Source organism: Hyla sarda, chromosome 1 (assembly GCF_029499605.1).
Source record: "Hyla sarda isolate aHylSar1 chromosome 1, aHylSar1.hap1, whole genome shotgun sequence".
NCBI lineage: Eukaryota > Metazoa > Chordata > Amphibia > Anura > Hylidae > Hyla > Hyla sarda.
The window spans coordinates 567,888,011-567,902,275 of record NC_079189.1 but is presented as its reverse complement, the minus strand read 5'-3'; positions in this window follow the sequence as shown (position 1 = coordinate 567,902,275).

Genomic DNA, 14,265 nt, shown 5'->3' with positions numbered 1-14,265 from the left:
TGTCAAAGATTTCTCATTGGTAGCACCCGCTATCCAAAAATTTGAAATTTCCAGAACCAGGCCCCACCCCTGCGTCATCAGTAACCCATATATTGCCTGCATGACACAGCCTGGAGTTGGCTGATGCAAGAGTACACACCAGGGCTTCACAATCCCCCCCCAAAAAAAACAACACAATATATGACATTTTTGACAAATATTTCTCATAGGTAGCACCCGCTATCCAAAAATTAGAAATTTCCAGACCCAGGCCCCACCTCTGCGGCATCAGGAACCCATATATTGCCTGAAGGACACAGCCTGGAGTTGGCTGATGCACCAGTACACACTCGGGCTTCACAATCCCCTCAAAAACAACAAAATTTATGAAATTTTTTAAAGAAATACCTTTGTGTAAGAACAAGCGCATATCCAACAGTTCACAAGACTCTATAATGCAGGACGGTGGACCACCCAAAGACATTCTTCTCAAAAATAATAAACCACATAATGTTTGAAAGTTTTTACAAACACTCATTCAACATGTGTGTAAGCGCATCTCTCTCCAAAAGATCAGATCACAAAAAGGACTTTTTTCGCCCAAAATTATGAAGCAGAGTTAATCCCTGTCCGTATTTTTTATTTTATTTTTTTTCATTAAAAAATCACACACAACAAGCGTTCCGTTGTGTAACGATTAGCATTCTGGAAAATTAAATTTTTATTACTGATAAAATTATCAGTAAATAAAAAAAAACACTACCCAAGAGTGTTTAATTACCCCATATATTGCACCAGGAGCAGTCAAGAGTAGGCCTCAGCAGTACCCAAGAGGCTTTAATAACCCCCTACCTTTGCACGATCAATTGCGAGATCGAGCAATACCAGGTGTGTTATGCCCTCAGATTTCCCGGGCCGCAGGCGCGCTCCACTGAACGGATTAGGGTGTGTCCATCTTTTTTTGTAGCACCCGCAATCCAAAAATTTTTAATTCCCAGACCCAAGCCCCACCTCTGCGGCATCACGAACCCATTTATTGCCTGAAGGACACAGCCTGGAGTTGGCTGATGCACCAGTACACACAGGGCTTCACAATCCGCCCCAAAATCAACTAAATTGTATAAAAAAATGTTTTTTATTTTTGACTTTGTGTAAGCACAAGCGCATATTCAACATTTCAGAAGACTTTATAAGGCAGGACGGTGGACCACCCAAAGACTTTCTTCTCAAAAATTATGAACCACACAATTGTTGATTTTTTTTTTTTTAAATTGAAATTCCTAGACCCAGGCCCCACCTCAGCTGCATCAGTAACCCATAGATTGCCTGAAAGACACAGCCTGGAGTTGGCTGATGCACGAGTACACACCCGGGCTTCACAATCCACCTCAAAAAAACGCAAATGTTTTTGAAATTGTCTGACAAAATACCTTTTTGTAAAAACAAGCGCATATACAGCAGTTCAGAAGACTCTATAATATAATAAACCATACAATATGTTAAATTTTTTTAAATAATTGAAATTCCAAGATCAAGGCCCCACCTCTGCTGCATCAATAACCCATATTTTGCCTAACAGACACAGACTGGAGTTGACTGATGCACGAGTACACACTACACACCCGTCACCCGGGCTTCACAATCCACGCCAAAAAAACGCAAAATTTATTGAAATTGTCTGACAAAATACCTTTTTTTTTTTTTAAAAAAAACAAGCGCATATACAGCAGTTCAGAAGACTCTATAATGCAGGATGGTGGACCACTCAAAGACATTCTTCACAAAAATAATAAACCACACAATGTTTGAAATTTGGTTAAAAAAATTATTACATGTGTGTAAGCGCATCTGTCTCAAAAAAATCAGATGACAAAAGGATTCTAATCGCCAAAAATGATTAAGCAGAGTTAATCCCTCTCCATCTATTTATTTATTTTTTTTCATTAAAAAATCACACGCAACAAGCGTTCCGTTGTGTAACGGTTAGCATTCTGCAAAATTCTATTTTATTACTGATAAAATTACCAGTAAATTTAACAATAACACTACCCAAGAGTGTTTAACCCCTTAAGGACTGAGCCCTTTTTCACCTTAAGGACTTTTTGCACATCTGACCACTGTCACTTTAAACATTAATAACTCTGGAATGCTTTTAGTTATCATTCTGATTCCGAGATTTTTTTTTCGTGACATATTCTACTTTAACATAGTGGTAAACTTTTGTGGTAAATTGCATCCTTTCTTGGTAAAAAATCCCAAAATGTTATGAAAAATTTGAAAATTTTGCATTTTTCTAACTTTGAAGCTCTCTGCTTGTAAGGAAAATGGATATTCCAAATATTTTTTTTTATTCACATATACAATATGTCTACTTTATGTTTGCATCATAAAATTGATGTGTTTTTGCTTTTGGAAGACACCAGAGGGCTTCAAAGTTCAGCAGCAATTTTCCGATTTTTCACAACATTTTGAAACTCGCTTTTTTTCAGGGACCAGTTCAGGTTTGAAGTGGATTTGAAGGGTCTTCATATTATAAATACCCCATAAATTACCCCATTATAAAAACTTCACCCCCCAAAGTATTCAAAATGACATTCAGTCAGCGTTTTAACCCTTTAGGTGTTTCACAGGAATAGCAGCAAAGTGAAGGAGAAAATTCCCAATCTTCATTTTTTACACTCGCATGTTCTCGTAGACCCAATTTTTGAATTTTTGCAAGGGGTAAAAAGGAGAAAATTTTTACTTGTATTTGAAACCCAATTTCTCTTGAGTAAGCACATATGTCATATGTCTCTGTTAATTGTTCGGCGGGCGCAGTAGAGGGCTCAGAAGGGAAGGAGCGACAAATGGTTTTTGGGGGGCATGTCACCTTTAGGAAGCCCCTATGGTGCCAGAACAGCAAAAAAAAAAACACATGGCATACCATTTTGGAAACTAGACCCCTCGGGGAACATAACAAGGGGTAAAGTGAACCTTAATACCCCACAGATGATTCACGACTTTTGCATATGTAAAAAAAAAAAAAAATTCCCCAAAATGCTTGGTTTCCCAAAAGTTTTACATTTTTAAAAAGGGTAATAGCAGAAAATCCCCCCCCCCAAAAAAAATTGGAAGCCCAATTTCTCCCGATTCAGACAACACCCCATATGGGGGTGAAAAGTGCTCTGCTGGCGCACTACAGGTCTCAGAAGAGAAGGAGTCACATTTGGCTTTTTTGAAGGAAATTTTGCTCTGGGGGCATGCCGCATTTAGGAAGCCCCTATGGTGCCAGGACAGCAAAAAAAAAAACACATGGCATACCATTTTGGAAACTAGACCCATTGGGGAACATAACAAGGGGTAAAGTGAACCTTAATACCCCACAGATGATTCACGACTTTTGCATATGTAAAAAAAAAAAAATTACCTAAAATGCTTGGTTTCCCAAAAGTTTTACATTTTTAAAAAGGGTAATAGCAGAAAATACCCCCCCAAAATTGGAAGCCCAATTTCTCCCGATTCAGACAACACCCCATATGGGGGTGAAAAGTGCTCTGCTGGCTCACTACAGGTCTCAGAAGAGAAGGAGTCACATTTGGCTTTTTTGAAGGAAATTTTGCTCTGGGGGCATGCCGCAATTAGGAATCCCCTATGGTGCCAGGACAGCAAAAAAAAAAAACACATGGCATACCATTTTGAAAACTAGACCCCTCGGGGAACGTAACAAGGGGTAAAGTGAACCTTAATACCCCACATGGTTTTCACAACTTTTGCATATGTAAAAAAAAAAAAATTACATAAAATGCTTGGTTTCCCCAAAAATTTACATTTTTACAAAGGGTAAAAGTAGAAAATACCCCCCAAAATTTGAAGCCCAATTTCTCCCGATTCAGAAAACACCCCATATGGTGGTGAAAAGTGCTTTGCTGGCGCACTACAGGTCTCAGAAGAGAAGGAGTCACATTTGGCTTTTTGAAAGCAAATTTTGCTCTGGGGGCATGCCGGATTTAGGAAGCCCCTATGGTGCCAGAACAGCAAAAAAATAAAACCACATGGCATACCATTTTGGAAACTAGACCCCTCGGGGAACGTAATAAGGGGTTAAGTGAACCTTAATACCCCACAGGTGTTTCACGACTTTTGCATATGTAAAAAAAATTTTTTTTTACCTAAAATGCTTCTTTTCCCAAAAAGTTTACATTTTAAAAAGGGTAAAAGCAGAAAGTACCCCCAAAAATTTGTAACACAATTTCTCCCGAGTACGGCGATACCCCATATGTGACCCTAAACTGTTGCCTTGATATATGACAGGGCTCCAAAGTGAGAGCGCCATGCGCATTTGAGGCCTAAATTAGGGACTTGCATAGGGGTGGACATAGGGGTATTCTACGCCAGTGATTCCCAAAAAGGGTGCCTCAAGCTGTTGTAAAACTCCCAGCATGCCTGGACAGTCAGTGGCTGTCTGGTAATACTGGGAGTAGTTGTTTTGCAACAGCTGGAGGCTCCGTTTTGGAAACCGTGGCGTACCAGACGTTTTCATTTTTATTGGGGAGGGGGGCTGTGTAGGGGTATGTGTTTCTGTAGTGTTTTTTACTTTTTATTTTATTGTGTGTTAGTGTAGTGTAGTGTTTTTAGGGTACAGTCGCACGGGCGGGGGTTCACAGTAGTTTCTCGCTGGCAGTTTGAGCTGTGGCAGAAAATTTGCCACAGCTCAAACTTGCAGCCGGATACTTACTGTAAACCTACGCCCATGTGAGTGTACCCTGTACATTCACATTGGGGGGGGGGGGACATCCAGCTGTTGCAAAACTACAACTCCCAGCATGTACGGTCTATCAGTTCATGCTGGGAGTTGTAGTTTTGCAACAGCTGGAGGCTCATTGGTTGTGAAACACCGAGTTTGGTAACAAACTCAGTGTTTTGCAACCAGTGTGCCTTCAGCTGTTGCAAAAGCTACAACCCCCAGCATGTACGGACAGCGGAAGGGCATGCTGGGTCTTGTAGTTATGCAACAGCTGGAGGCATACTACTTTGGCTGGGGATGCTGGGGATTGTAGTTATGCAACAGCTGGAGACACACTGGTTTGCTACTTAACTCAGTGTGCCTTAAGCTGTTGCAAAACTACAACTCTCAGCAGTCACCGACAGCCAACGGGCATGCTGGGAATTGTATTTATGCAACCAGCAGATGCACCACTACAACTCCCAGCATGCACTTTAGCTGTTTGTGCAAGCTGGGAGTTGTAGTTATACAACAGCTGAAGGTACACTTTTCCATAGAAGAAATGTTCCTCCAGCTGTTGCAAAACTATAAGTCCCAGCATGCCCATACGGGCATGCTGGGAGTTGTGGTGGTCTGCCTCCTGCTGTTGCATAACTACAGCTCCCAGCATGCCCTTTTTGCATGCTGGGAGCTGTTGCTAAGCAACAGCAGGTGGCTGTCACTCACCTCCTGCTGTTGCTCCGGGCAAAGGTCAGTCCTGCCGCCGCCGCTGCTCCTGGGGCCCCGATCCCAGCATCGACGCCGGGGATCGGGGTCCCCAGCTCCCGGGGTCTTCTTCCCGCACCCGCTCACGTCCTCCGGAAGAGGGGCGGAGCGGGTTGCGGGAGTGACACCCGCAGCAGGCGCCCTGATTGGTCGGCCGGGAAACCGGCCGATGAATCAGGGCGATCGTGAGGTGGCACCAGTACCACCTCACTCCTGCTGGCTATGGCTGTTCGGGGCCGTCAGAGACGGCCCCGAACAGCCTGTAATTCCGGGTCACCGGGTCACTGGAGACCCGATTGACCCAAAATCTGCCGCAGATCGCTGGACTGAATTGTCCAGCGATCTGCGGCCATCGCCGACATGGGGGATCATCATGACCCCCCTGGGCGATATGCCGCGATGCCTGCTGAACGATTTCAGCAGGCATCGGGCACCGGCTCCCCTCCAGCTAGCGGCGGGGGGCCGGGATTTGACAGGACGTACTCAAACATCCTGAGTCCTTAAGGACTCGTAAAAGGGGCCGTTTGAGTATGTCCTGCGTCCTTAAGGGGTTAATTACCCCATACATTACACCAGGAGGAGTCAGGAGTAGGCGTCAGCAGTACCCAAGAGGCTTTAATAACCCCTTACCTTGCCCGATCAATTGCGAGATCAAGCAATAACAGGTGTGTTATGGCCTCAGATGTCCTGGGCCGAACTAGCGCTCCACTGAACGGATTAGCGTGTCTCTATCTTTCCAGGACAGGTGCTTGTTGCACGCTGAAACCAGTTTGTGATAGGGATCTGTGATTGCAATTATTTAACCTTAAAACGAGGAATTACCAGTAAGTGAGGGTCATAAGCTGGCGTTGATTAAGTCCCTGCCCTTTGTACACACTGCCCGTCGCTATAAGCGATTAGATTAGTTAGTGAGTTGGTTAGTGAGGTCCTCGGATCGGCCAAGGCGGGGTAGGAGAAGGCCCTGGCAGAGCGCCGAGAATTTAACGATCATTGTTGAAATTTGCATTAAGCATGTATTTAGGTACTGCTAAACATCTAAAAATGTAAGGCCCAAGGCCTGAGGCACCAGGGAGTCAAGTAGTTCCTGAAAGACACAGAATGAGTCTGGAGCATGCATTTGCAGTACCCAAAAGGTTTTCATAACCCCTTACATTTAAAGATCAATGTTTACATTTGCATTAAGCATGTATTTAGCTACTGCTAAACTTCAAAAAATTATAGGCCAAAGGCTTGAGGCACCAGGGAGGCAAGTCGTTTGTGAAAGACACAGAATGAGTCTGGAGCAGTCATTCGCAGTACCCAAGAGGGTTTCATAACCCCTTACATTTAAAGATCAATGTTGACATTTGCATTAAGCATGTATTTAGCTACTGCTAAACTTCAAAAAATTATAGGCCCAAGGCCAGAAGCATCAGTTTTCCCCATATTAGGAGCATAGTTGTCCCCCAGATTAGGCAGCATAGATGTCCCCCAGATTAGGAGCATACTTGTCCCCCAGATTAGGCAGCATAGATGTCCCCCAGATTAGGCAGCATAGATGTCACCCAGATTAGGCAGCATAGATGTCCCCCAGATTAGGCAGCATAGATGTCCACCAGATTAGGAGCATAGTTGTCCCCCAGATTAGGCAGCATAGATGTCACCCAGATTAGGCAGCATAGATGTCCCCCAGAGTAGGAGCATACTTGTCCCCCAGAGTAGGCAGCATAGATCTCACCCAGATTAGGAGCATACTTGTCGCCCAGATTATGCAGCATAGATGTCCCCCAGATTAGGCAGCATAGATGTCACCCAGATTAGGCAGCATAGATGTCCCCCAGAGTAGGAGCATACTTGTCCCCCAGAGTAGGCAGCATAGATCTCACCCAGATTAGGAGCATACTTGTCGCCCAGATTATGCAGCATAGATGTCCCCCAGATTAGGAGCATACTTGTCCCCCAGATTAGGCAGCATAGATGTCACCCAGATTAGGAGCATAGATGTCCCCCAGATTAGGAGCATGCTTGTCCCCCAGAGTAGGCAGCATAGATGTCACCCAGATTAGGCAGCATAGATGTCCCCCAGATTAGGCAGCATAGAAATCCACCAGATTAGGAGTTTAGTTGTCCCCCAGATTAGGAGCATAGTTGTCCCCCAGATTAGGCAGCATAGATGTCACCCACATTAGGCAGCATAGATGTCCCCCAGATTAGGAGCATAGATGTCCCCCAGAGTAGGCAGCATAGATGTCCCCCAGATTAGGAGCATACTTGTCCCCCAGATTAGGCAGCATAGATGTCCCCCAGATTAGGAGCATAGTTGTCCCCCAGATTAGGCGTCATAAATGTCACCCAGATTAGGCAGCATAAATGTCCCCCAGATTAGGAGCATAGTTGTCCCCCAGATTAGGCAGCATAGATGTCACCCAGATTAGGCAGCATAGATGTCCCCCAGATTAGGAGCATACTTGTCCCCCAGAGTAGGCAGCATAGATGTCACCCAGATTAGGCAGCATGGATGTCCCCCAGATTAGGAGCATAGTTGTCCCCCAGATTAGGCAGCATAGATGTCACCCAGATTAGGCAGCATAGATGTCCCCCAGATTAGGAGCATAGTTGTCCCCCAGATTATGCAGCATAGATGTCACCCAGATTAGGCCGCATAGATGTCCCCCAGATTAGGCGCATACTTGTCCCCCAGAGTAGGCAGCATAGATGTGACCCAGATTAGGCAGCATAGATGTCCCCCAGATTAGGAGCATAGTTGTCCCCCAGATTAGGCAGCATAGATGTCACCCAGATTAGGCCGCATAGATGTCCCCCAGATTAGGAGCATACTTGTCCCCCAGAGTAGGCAGCATAGATGTGACCCAGATTAGGCAGCATAGATGTCCCCCAGATTAGGAGCATAGTTGTCCCCCAGATTAGGCAGCATAGATGTCACCCAGATTAGGCAGCATAGATGTCCCCCAGATTAGGAGCATACTTGTCCCCCAGATTAGGCAGCATAGATTTCACCCAGATTAGGAGCATACTTGTCGACCAGATTAGGCAGCATAGATGTCACCCAGATTAGGCAGCATAGATGTCCCCCAGAGTAGGAGCATACTTGTCCCCCAGAGTAGGCAGCATAGATCTCACCCAGATTAGGAGCATACTTGTCGCCCAGATTATGCAGCATAGATGTCCCCCAGATTAGGAGCATACTTGTCCCCCAGATTAGGCAGCATAGATGTCCCCCAGATTAGGCAGCATAGATGTCCCCCAGATTAGGAGCATAGTTGTCCCCCAGATTAGGCAGCATAGATGTCACCCAGATTAGGCAGCATAGATGTCCCCCAGATTAGGAGTATACTTGTCCCCCAGAGTAGGCATCATAGATGTCCCCCAGATTAGGAGCATACTTGTTCCCCAGATTAGGAGCATAGTTGTCCCCCAGATTAGGAGCATAGTTGTCCCCCAGATTAGGCAGCATAGATGTCCCCAAGATTAGGCAGCATAGATGTCCCCCAGATTAGGCAGCATAGATGTCCCCCAGATTAGGCAGCATAGATGTCCCCCAGATTAGGCAGCATAGATGTCCCCCAGATTAGGCAGCATAGATGTCCCCCAGATTAGGCAGCATAGATGTCCCCCAGATTAGGCAGCATAGATGTCCCCCAGATTAGGCAGCATAGATGTCCCCCAGATTAGGCAGCATAGTTTTCCCCCAATCAGCGTGGGCCGTTCAGAGCCAATCAAAGGGCCGTATGTGGCAAGCGGGCCGTACAATGCCCAGGTCTGCCCCAGAGGGTTTCATAACCAACCACAATACAGAAAATTTTGTTGTAGGAGAATGGTCAATCTACTCAGACGCATCTGTCATTGGTGGCTGGAAATCCTGGCTGATCCATCCCTGATTCATCTTGACAAACGTCAGTCTCCCCACATTTTTAGTGGACAGACGAGTTCGCCTTGGGATGACTATGGCCTCGGCCGCACTAAACACCCGCTCTGATGGCACACTACTGGCCGGGCAGGACAGCTTTTCCAGGGCAAACTCCGCGAGTTGCGGCCATAAATCGAATTTGGCTGCCCAGAAGTCCAGCGGATCTTCAACGGTTGTTGGCAGGGTCATGTCGAGGTAAGCCACCACCTGCTGGTTCAGGTCCTGCTCCATGTCCACCTTCTGCTGATGAGTAGCTTCACTATGCGGCTGAAGGAAGCTACTCATCAGCGACTGTAGACTCAGGCTGCTGCTGATTGAGCTGGTACTGCTCCTGCCACCCCTCCCCTCCCCAGCAGCCGTGGCAGTGGAAGGTGAGCGCAGAGGGCCCCCCGAGTCAGACCTGCGAGTGGATGGACCATGTGGCCGATAGGCAGGGGCGTACCTAGAGCATTTGGCACCCGGGGCGGACCCTTTGTTTGGCACCCCCCCACACACCCGCACTCCCCCTTAATTACACCCCCCTCCTCCCCCCCCTTAATTACACCCCCTCCCAGGAGCGGATTGACAACACTCAGGGCCCACGGACCAAAAAAAAGCAAGGGCCCCTACTAGGCTCTGCAGCTCGTCAATTTTTCTGCCATGCCCCTATTCCACCTACATCCCACACACAATAAACTAAAATTTATATATATATATATATATATATATATATATATATATATATAAGAAACACTTTAACATAGGTAAATTTCCATGACCAATAATACTGGTATACAAGGAGTAAATATATACCACCACACAATAACTGGATAATACTGCCATACTGTACTGAATAAAACCACTATACACAGACCAGTATACTATAAACGATCTGTATAAGTGATTATATACAGGACCATATGGCGGTAGTTATCAGCTGTACACAGGATGCGTATACCATATAAGTGATTGCAGTTACATTTTTGGGACTCACAATTACATATTTTCTGATCAGCGGCGTCCTCTTTCCTTTTCTTCTCCGTTCGGATAAGACCGCCATGTGGATCTCTTAACATCTGCAGGAAAAACATGTCAGACTGTGCATTTTTCCAGTGCCCTCCCCTCCTCTACACAATCTTTCCATCTATAGGCCCACAAACTGTAATAATGCCCTCCTTGGTGTCCTGCACAGTAAACGGGCAGGTAGGTAGGTAGACAGGTAAATAGGTAACTAGGTTGGTAGATCAGGAAGCCAGATATGTAGGTAGGTGACAAGTTAGGTAGGTAGGGGGCTAGCTAGGTAGTTAGGCAGCCATGTATGAAGGCCAGGTATGTACATAGTTAGGTAGCTGGGTATGTAGGTAAGTAGTTAGGAATCCAGATATAAAGTTAGGTAGCCCCCTTCCCTGTACGTATAGGCAGCAGAGTTAAACCCCCTTCCCAATAAGTATAGGAACAGAGTTAACCCCCCCCCCCTTTCTCCTTAGGTACAGGCAGCAGAGTCCCCCCACCCCCTTTCCCCATAGGTATAGGCAGAGTTAAAAAAAAAAAAACTCCCCCGTTTCCCATAGGTATAGGCAGAGTTAAACCCCTTTTTTCCCATAGGTATAGGCAGATCCCCCCCCCTCTTCCCCATTGGTATAGGCAGAGTTACCTTCCCCTCCCCTTTTTCCCATAGGTATAAGCAGGTATACCCCCCTCTTTCCCATAGGTATAAGCAGAGCTACACCCCCCCCTCTTTCCCATAGGTATATGCAGTTACACCCCCTCATTCCCATAGGTATATGCAGTTACACCCCCTCTTTCCCATAGGTATATGCAGTTACACCCCCCTCTTTCCCATAGGTATATGCAGTTACACCCCCCTCTTTCCCATAGGTATATGCAGTTACATCCCCCCCCTTTCCCATAGGTATATGCAGTTACACCCCCCTCTTTCCCATAGGTATATGCAGTTACAGCCCCCTCTTTCCCATAGGTATATGCAGTTACACCCCCCTTTCCCATAGGTATATGCAGTTACATCCCCCCTCTTTCCCATAGGTATATGCAGTTACACCCCCCCTTCCCATAGGTATATGCAGTTACACCCCCCTCTTTCCCATAGGTATATGCAGTTACACCCCCCCTTTCCCATAGGTATATGCAGTTACACCCCCCCTTTCCCATAGGTGTATATGCAGTTACACCCCCCTCTTCCCACATGTATATGCAGCTACACCCCCCCTCTTCCCCATAGGTATATGTAGAGTAACCCCTCCCCTTCCCCATAGGTATATGTAGAGTAACCCCCCCTCCCCTTCCCCATAGGTATATGTAGAGTAACCCCCCTCTTCCCCATAGGTATATGTAGAGTAACCCTCTCCCCTTCCCCATAGGTATATGTAGAGTAAACCCCCCCTCCCCTTCCCCATAGGTATATGTAGAGTAACCCCACCTTCCCCTTCCCCATAGGTATATGTAGAGTAACCCCCCTCCCCTTCCCCATAGGTATATGTAGAGTAACCCCCCTCCCCTTCCCCATAGGAATATGTAGAGTAACCCCCCTCCCCTTCCCCATAGGTATATGTAGAGTAACCCCCCTCCCCTTCCCCATAGGTATATGTAGAATAACCCCCCCTCCCCTTCCCCATAGGTATATGTAGAGTAACCCCCCCTCCCCTTCCCCATAGGTATATGTAGAGTAACCCCCCCTCCCCTTCCCCATAGGTATATGTAGAGTATACCCTCCCCTTCCCCATAGGTATATGTAGAGTAACCCCCCCTCCCCTTCCCCATAGGTATATGTAGAGTAACCCCCCTCTCCTTCCCCATAGGTATATGTAGAGTAACCCCCCCTCCCCTTCCCCATAGGTATATGTAGAGTAACCCCCCCTCCCCTTCCCCATAGGTATATGTAGAGTAACCCCCCCTCCCCTTCCCCATAGGTATATGTAGAGTAACCCTCCCCCTCCCCTTCCCCATAGGTGTATGTAGAGTAACCCCCCCCTCCCCTTCCCCATAGGTGTATGCAGAGTTGAGAAAAAAAAAAAGGATGCTCACCTGATATCTCACGCAGCGCTCTCTTCAGCTGCAGGGCCCGCGTCTTCTCACCTCCACAGTACAGGCGTCGATGAGTGACGTCACCGGCGCCTGTACTGCGTGCTGCATGGGGGCGGAGGTCACGTCTCCTCTGTGTAAGCTGCAGATGCGGCACACTCAGAGGGGATGCCTTCTCCTGTATGTGCGTGTATCGCGCATACAGGAGAAGGCAGCTCTGTCTGCTGGGGATCTGGGACGAGTGTCCCGGATCCTCAGTAGTGGTGGCGGTGGGTCAGTCCACCCCTGGCAGCCCCCTTGTGAGCGGCACCAGGGGCGCCCCCCTCCCCCCCCGCCCTGCCCCCCCTTAGTACGCCACTGCCGATAGGCATCGGCCAACCGACTACGTAGAAGCTCCCTGAAGTAGGTCAGTTTGCCCTCGTAATAACCCTCCAGCTCCTCTGACTCCTCCTGCTCCTCCTCTCCTTTCCAATGACCAGTAACACCGGCCATCATATCCACCGTAAACTGTGCTCCGCTCTGCCCCTCATCATCCTCCTCCAGTTCATCCCCCACAGGACTCATGTAGGCGCAACATCTAAATTGCCGTGACCAGCCATGTTTTCAATCATTTTTTGGAGTAAATGTAGGAGTGGAATTACGTCGTTCATGGCGTAATTTGAGCGACTAATAAAAAATGTGATTTCCTCAAAGCGCCTCAGAAAACGGCAGGTGTCACGTATGAGCTGCCACTCGTTCACATTGAAGTTAGACAGGGAAGTACTCCTATCTGCTTGTATCATCAAAAAATCTGTGATGGCTTTTCTTTGTTCTTATAGTCTGTCCAACATATGGAGGGTGGAATTCCAATGTATGGCAACGTCACAAATGAGACTATGTTGTGGGATACCGTTCTGACGCTGCTGCTCAAGCAAAGTGTGCTTGGCGGTGTACGAGTGGCTGAAGTGCATGCACAGTTTCCTTGCCATTGTCAGGACGGCTTGCAAATGGGGTGAAGAACTTGATGAACTTCTTGACAACCAGATTCAACACGTGTGCCATGCAGGGCGAATGGTTCACACTTCCTTGTCGCAGCGCGGCCACAATGTTCTTCCCATTGTCGGTCACCATGGTTCCAATTTCCAGATTTCGTGGAGTAAGCCATACTCGGATTTCTTCCCTAATGAACTTCAGCAGTTCCTCCCCTGTGTGACTCCGTTCGCCAAGGCAAACCATGTGAAGGACGGCTTGACACCGCTGTGCCCTACACACGTGGTACAATGAAGGGCCACCGAGATTTGGATGTGCAGTGGAGGCCGAGGACACAGGGGAGGAGGAGGAGGTGGAGGCGCACACTGTAAAAGGACCAACTGCCTGGGAGCGAGAGCGTGGAGGAGGAAGCGGTGTGACCTGTCCAAGTTGCTGTTGTGGCTGTGCAGGAACAACATTTACCCAGTGGGCTGTAAAAGACATGTATTGTCCCTGCTCGTAGTTACAGCTCCACACGTCGGCGCTGCCGTGCACTTTTGAACACACCGACAGGCTCAAGGACTGGCCCACCTTCTCTTGTACAAACTTATGCAGGGCTGGTACTGCCTTCTTCGCAAAGAAATGACAACTTGGGACTCTCCACCTCGGCTCGGCACAAGCCATCAATTCCCTGAAAGCTGCAGAGTCCACCAGTTGGAAAGGGAGGGACTGCAACACCAGCAACTTGGACAGGAGCACATTCAACTTCTACGCCGTTGGATGAGTGGGCGCTTACTGTTGTCTCTTGGACATGGCTTGGATTGTTGGCGGTATGGCTGACTACGAGCGGAGGAAGCAGGAGCGCAAGAAGGATGGTTTGACACAATGCTCCCTTCGGCTGAGGTGGTGGAGCATTGGCTGAATGATGGAGGGAGCGGATGACCAC